The following is a 6,823-nucleotide window of genomic DNA, read 5'->3' on the forward strand; positions in this document are numbered from 1 at the left end:
TTTTGTAACTAGGCACATTCAACTCAGTCACTGAAGACAAGAGAGCACATTCACAACTACACATGGTGGGCTGAACTACCTTCTCATCTCCTTTCAAAGCAAAGACCATCTCCACTGACCACACCAGTCACTTAGCAACCTAGATCACATTCAGACACATCCTGGACTCAGCTATTGGTCTGGACCCAAATCCTACCCCTACCTGAAGGCTGAGATGTATCATGGGCTGTTTCTCCTCAATCATTGTAAAGGAATCACTGACAGCTAAGGGGAGTTTGGAGGTGATCTGGTAATCCTATCATATCAGAGTCTGTACCTGCACTCTACTACTTCTCACATTAAAAACACTTCTTGCTGTATTGCAAGGTTCTTCTGACAACCTCTTACTTGCAAAGGCTCTGCCCGGTCTTTGCTCCCAAACACCTAGCTGCAAAGAGACAGCTTTGTGTGCAGACAAGGGTGTAACACATAAGAAGGTTAAGGAGCTTGTTAATGAAGTGATCCTGTAAGGTCAATCTTGTAATCATACAAACAGAGCTACTGAACTCACCAGAGCCACCAAAGGAAGGAAGGGAGATCAGCCCCTGGAGCTCATTTAAATTAAGATTCCAGTTCTCACTGCATGTTTCCTGGTGTTAACAGCACTTTGCATGGGCTCATGTTAGCAAATGGGGACATAGTTACACACTTTTGATTAAACCTAAACAGAATTCGACAGTGCAACCTTTTCCTTATGTTAGAAATCTACAGCTGTGTGCCAAATATGCAAGATAAAAGAATACAACAGAACTGAAATAGTATAAAGATATGTTACAGAAAGCATACATTTTTATAGCAACATATTTTTTCCAGTTGATTCCACCCAGTCCAGCTCTCTTCAAATAATTGTCATTAATCAAATACAAATACAGGCCCCTTGGGTCCAACTCAGACTTGAAGCTAAACACATGTGTAAGTATTTGTTGGTCTGGAGTCTTAGTTTGTTGCAATATTATTGAAAAACATTACAGAATACATTTTTTCCCCTCCATCTTCCCTCCTCCTACCCAACAAATCAAATTACAGAGGTTTTAATCTAATCATTTTGAAAAATGTTTTCACGTATGAAATATAGTCTTACCCTCTTCAACCCCCCCCCGCCCCCCAAGAAATAGAAAGACAGAACAAATCTGCTTTTTCCATTGTCAGCAGCAGATACAGTCAAGAATTTTGCTTTAAATCTTGCAGATGGACAGCAACTTCAGAGCCACACAGTGCAAACAGTTATGGAGGAATCAAGTAAGCTTGTTAGGTGTTGGCTCACACAAGTCAAGGGAAGCAGGAGCTAAGGTTCAGGTAGTCTGCTGCTCCCTGAGGCAGTTCCTCCAAAGACACAAGAGATACAGCAGCCTTCCAGCAAACAACAGGCACCTGGATTTGGCCTCAGAACAAGCACTTCAAATTTGGCCAGCCTGTATGCTCAACTGTTAAAACAGCATCAAAACCCCTCACATCACTGGATGAAATCTAATCAATTTCAGTATGATGTTTTATGGTTACAAAGACAAGCATTTTGCTTTTCTACTATTCAGTACCTAAAAAGTTATATTCCTGAAGAAAGTTTTGTATATATACATATGCACAGACGTAAACATATGCACACTTATTGTATGTATGCATACATAACATATCCACATATGCACATAGACCCACAGCTTAAAAAGGAAAAAGTCCAAAGCCCAGGAACCCATGGTAACCTGACAGACTCAAAGAAGCCAAGAAAGCAGAAAGAAACATAAAAGCAGAATGTGGCCTTCCCCACTCATTGCAGAGAACCTAGAACCCTTAGCACGACCCCAGGCTGCAATAGCAACCTCAGCCATGTCTTTTGTGGAAGGCTCCTTTCCGCAACACTCTCCAACATTTTGCATCTCTCCTCTCCATGAAAGAGTCTTTGGATATACAAAATCAACTAGCCCTGAACATACATATTTTTTCCATTCTCTAACATACCATGACACATAGCTGTGTTTCCAGCTCTCCCATTACTTGCTGTAGCAGAAGGATCTTCCATTTCCTTGTCTTTCTGTGATGGACTTTCCAAGGAAACCTATGTTTTGGAATTTGTTCTGAAGTAGGACGTAACATCTGGGAGAAAACAAGGCACGTTTATGCTTCAGTCTTGTTCTTGAAAAAGTGTTTGCCCTGAGAATGTTTCAGTGGAGTAAACTTCCCACCTTCCCTTTAGAAACACATTAGCTTGAAAGAGAGCATGCAGATTTCTAGAAAAACAACAGATGAATTTACAGATTTACATGGTACCTTTTCCACACACCTTCTGCAAAACTCAGACATTAACAGAATGACAGATGAACTACTCAGGTTCTTTGAGATCAAGGAGGAGGCGCTCTAAGAGGAAAGAATGCACAGAGGCCAAGGGTCAAGGTATGCCTCAAAAGTTCTCGGTTATCTATTTCACCATGAACCAAATGCAAAAACAGAAATAGACTTCTTAATTCCACCCTTTTTCTTCCCTCTTCTTGTAGTAGGGGGATTTGCTTAATTCTTTACAGCTGACCCAGGCCTTCTACCCCTGACAATCTTTGTGTTAAGTTTACGGCATGCAGCTGCGGTCCTTCTGCTCAGGGCAAGAATGTTAACCCTTCCCCTGACAATCCTTGAACTGGTTATTATACGCAGTCCATCAGATGAATCTGATTTGAGACACCACCAGATGGTTGTTATTTAGGTGAAAGCAGACCCAAATAGAATAATAGTCCAAAATACTATTGGGTCAGTTACTGAACTACTGATTTGTGATTAGTAGTTGGAAAAAAGAAATATGTTGGCATGAAGAAGGGGCATAGAGCAGAACGCTGAGTTTGTCAGTCCCTTTGCACTCCTCTTCTTGAAGAGCTTTCAAATCTAAGCAGAAAGCTTTTTCTGCCATCAACTATCTTGTTGGGAGGCTTGGGTCAGGTTTTTTTTAAATGAGCTGTTCTGAAACACAAACTTTCTTAAGGAAAGGTTGAACATAATTCACAGCAGAGCCAGAAAATGAGAGCCAACCTTCCACTGGCACTTCTGCATCTGAAAAGAGAAGAAAATTGACACCTGGAAATGCTGACATTTCGGAAAACGAATCTTAGCCATTTTGAGCACAAGTAGGATGCTGGCAAACAGTGTGACATTGAAGTCGGAGGAATGTAGAAGTACTTACAAAACAAAACAGAGAGGACTATTAAGGAACAAATACATGAGCATTCAGCAGTGCCACGGCTAATTAATTTGTATGACTGCCTTTCAAATCACAGACTGAACCTGGTAGATACTACTCATCTTTCTCCTCATAACAACTGCACAGATATTAACGTTAATGCCTGAAGTAGTCCATTGAAACTGTTGGCTTTATACAGCCTACCTCAAATCAAGATGACTGTTTCCTTTAGGACTGTGGAGATAGTCAATATTTCAGTAGGGAGGCCAAGTTATACACTAATTTGATTCAGGCTGAACTAAGTTCAGATTTCCTTTGTATTTGCTTTCCTCACCAAAGTGAAAAACTGAAAAAGCTCTGCTTCACAGAAAATAAAGCAGGCAAATAAGACAAAGGACTGGACTCTGATGCTGTAGATAAGACTTCCATCATTCCATCCACCAAAACACTATCAAACCAAACCTCTACAGTACAAATAAAAACATCAGCTTCTGTTCCATTCTCTGTCAGAGGTTCCTTTCCTCTTGGAATCATGATCAAGCAATGATCATGATCAGCCTATGAGATATGACAGCATGCTGTTTTACCAGCTTCCCCAGCACCTCCAGAGCCAACCCCTCCCTTGCTTCAGGTGAGTGATATTGCCACCTGACCAGTGTGCCTCAACTGGAAGTGGCTCTAGGGAGGCACAGGGAGGATTTCTCCACCCACAGGACATGCAGTGCAGGTTTTAGTTGTCTCTTTGCCCAATCTCTTTCCTGTAAACCCAACATCACCCAGTTGTGGTGATGAGGATGTCTGCCTATACAGAGGAGCACTGGAGGCACCAGCCGAAACAGCCTAGGTTAAGCAACCAGTACAGTTTTAAAAAAGCTTTTCCTGCAAACTAGACATTTTCAACCTGATGTTCTTGAGACAGTTGTTTGTTCCCTGGATCAAACACATAGACCCCTTCTAGCACTGGGCACCAAGCTAGCGCCCAAGACCCCTCTCTCCACTATTACAAAGGACAGAGTAGCGTGACCAATCTTCCAGCAGGCCATCATCTGTTACAAGTTACCAGTAGGATGGGTGAACACAGCCTAAACACCTCCACAACTGAGGAGCTCTTTTTACGCTGACCTGCTCTCCAGTGGTGTCCACGTTGTCCCTTATATCCTGTCGTTCAGATGCCTTCTTCATTCAAACTAGTTGACAAGCTGCTTAGGAAAGCAAATGATTTCTGAACAATCATATGCTCTACAGATTAGTAGTGCTTTATAACAATTCAGAGAACAAAAAGATATAACAACGTTTGGATTGCAAAAGCAAATAAAGCCCAGACATTATAAGGTTTACATATACTTAATCCAAGCAGAGGACAATTGGAATTAATTTAGTTCTTGCACTTCAATATATCATACATGTATACAAAAGGAATGCTTGCAAATCAAAAACAATTTGCAAGCAATAAATAAATAAATAAATAAAGAAGAAACCGAACCCAGAAACAAATCTGCAGCACTCAGTTTGCTCATATGGTGGGTGTATTTGTGTCCCATAATACTAGTCCTGTGGGTTTTTTTCTTTTCTTTCTGTGCTTTTGTACCTAATCTGTTCTTTTTAATACTTGAACAAGTTTGGGTTGTTAGAGGGTTTCCTATATAAGAAAACAGCAGAATCATCATCACAGTTCGTGGACCCTTCAACTTAAATAGTATGCATGCATGTTATTTTCAGAGACACTGTTTTTCATAAGTAAACCCATATACCAAAGTTTACAGAGCTGGAGATTTTGTGGGTCATAGCACAGAAATAATCTTTCTCCCAAACCTGCTTGTTGGTATCAAGTTGTTGGATTTTCATCTCGTTATTTATGGAGAAAGTAACCACAATCTTCCAAGCCTGTCACTGGAGACTACTTCCCCAGCTCAGCTGAAAGGTAGTCGTATCTGCGGGCCTGAAATCGCTGCAAGGGTGGAAGGCTTCGGTTTGTTTCTTGAAAGATGGGATTATAACGGAAAATAGTGTTAGGTTAAAGAAATAGCACTGGTGGTATAATTTGGCAGAAAAATAAAGGATGTCCAAACAAAAGGGTTTGAATTTCTGGAAAAATAATTTTAGTTTTGAGCCAGCACTGTCTGGATTGAGGGGGAAAAAAAAAAAAAAGATTTACACCTTTTTTGAAACTTGAACCCATTGCCTGAAGTATTTAAGAAAAGTCAGAATCCTAAGGAGTAAATTTCTTGGGTTGCCGTTTCCAATGAGTAAGTTTGATAAATAAAACTTAATTTTTACATCTGCCATGGATTCTGGGCTATGATTAATAGCTTTAGCGTTGTGGCCAGTAGCCAATGTATGTATGTGATTACAGCAATCTTAAATATAGTACATTTTGAATAAATATGCCACATAACAGTATAAGAAACACCCCCTGCATGCCTGGAAACAAAACTTTGTCCCAGTGTCAAGTATTAAATCCTTATGAGAGTTAAACAGCACAGAGATCATCAGGCAGGCTGACAAGAACACAGGGTGCTGCTGGCATCAGCTCAAATTTGGGAGCTCAGTCACTGAAACACTGTTTCTGTCCATTTCATTTCAGCTGATTTCCTGCATTATGGTTGTGGGGGAAAAAAAAAAGTTAGTTTAAAAATTAGAGTTGCGTAACTCAGGTTTCATGAGCTGTACAATTTTCCTCTCCTCTTCAAAGGGCAGCATGCTCTCACCTGTGCTGACAGCAGCAGAAGGATAACAGAGAATCACCAAACTATTGTATGTCCACCACAGAATTACTCATTTCACAGAGTCCTGCAAGGAAAAAATTACTGGGATTTCAGGGGAAACACAGAACATCTTTAAAATCCCTTTATCTCTGGGACAGGAAAATTCTCTTCCACCTCTCACCTTTGTGCTTTTATCCCTTCAGCAGCCTTGCTGCTGCTGGCACTCCCTTCAGCATCTCCATTTCTCTTCTCTGCTGAAGAAAACTGATTGTCACGAGCAGCATATGCACAAGACAATCACTTTTAGGTAGCAGCAGCAGAAGTGGAAGCGCCTGGAATTTCAGAGCTTAAATAGGGCTTGTTCAAGCCAATCAGTAATTTTAGCTTTAGTACTGGCTATCGGGGTCTTAACAACTTTTTAAATGAAATCTTGCTCTGTGCACCTGCCTTTTGTGCAACAGGTTTCAAGCTCCTGAGCTCCATTCGTCAGCCCCCTCACTTTACAAAGCGGAAGATAGGCTTGCAGTGCTTTTAGGATGTCTTTATTCTAGAGCACCACATCCGTCTTTAGCAGAAATCTCAGGCACCAGCTTCTTAGTTCCACAGAACTGTTCAGGACAGATTTTTTCAGACAGATACTCAACATCAGCTCTAGAATAGAAATTCAACAGTAATCCTGTTTTCTTTAGGGAGGGAGAAGGAAGCTGTTAACAGCTGTCCTCTGCCTGCCTCCAAATGAGCCAGGTTTCACCTGCTGTCATTACATCCCTTTCCTAATTACATTCTTAATCACTGCTAAAAGCAGGGCTCGCTCTGCTCTAAGTAGGGAACTCTAAGCCAACATTAAGCAGTATTGACATCCAGTGGAGAGTTAGAATAATTACAGGCATGCAGATAACTGAGTGCAAGAGTCCTGTTTAAA

At 40.9% G+C, this 6,823-nt stretch overlaps 1 long non-coding RNA gene across 3 annotated transcripts; it reads right to left on the minus strand.

Annotated features, from left to right (window-relative positions):
- Positions 1-806: 806 nt before the first annotated feature.
- LOC125691675 (uncharacterized) lies at positions 807-6,550 on the minus strand. Of its 3 annotated transcripts, XR_007376211.1 has the most exons (5): positions 6,083-6,550; positions 5,905-5,986; positions 5,009-5,788; positions 4,319-4,395; positions 807-3,069 (listed from the first exon to the last, which is right to left on the minus strand). It is a non-coding gene; the product is annotated as an uncharacterized LOC125691675 (long non-coding RNA). The 3 variants fall into 3 exon arrangements; XR_007376209.1 differs by having other exon boundaries at positions 4,319-5,788; XR_007376210.1 differs by having other exon boundaries at positions 4,319-5,788; positions 5,905-6,003.
- Positions 6,551-6,823: the final 273 nt, after the last annotated feature.

Source organism: Lagopus muta, chromosome 1, assembly GCF_023343835.1.
Source record: "Lagopus muta isolate bLagMut1 chromosome 1, bLagMut1 primary, whole genome shotgun sequence".
Classification (NCBI taxonomy): domain Eukaryota; kingdom Metazoa; phylum Chordata; class Aves; order Galliformes; family Phasianidae; genus Lagopus; species Lagopus muta.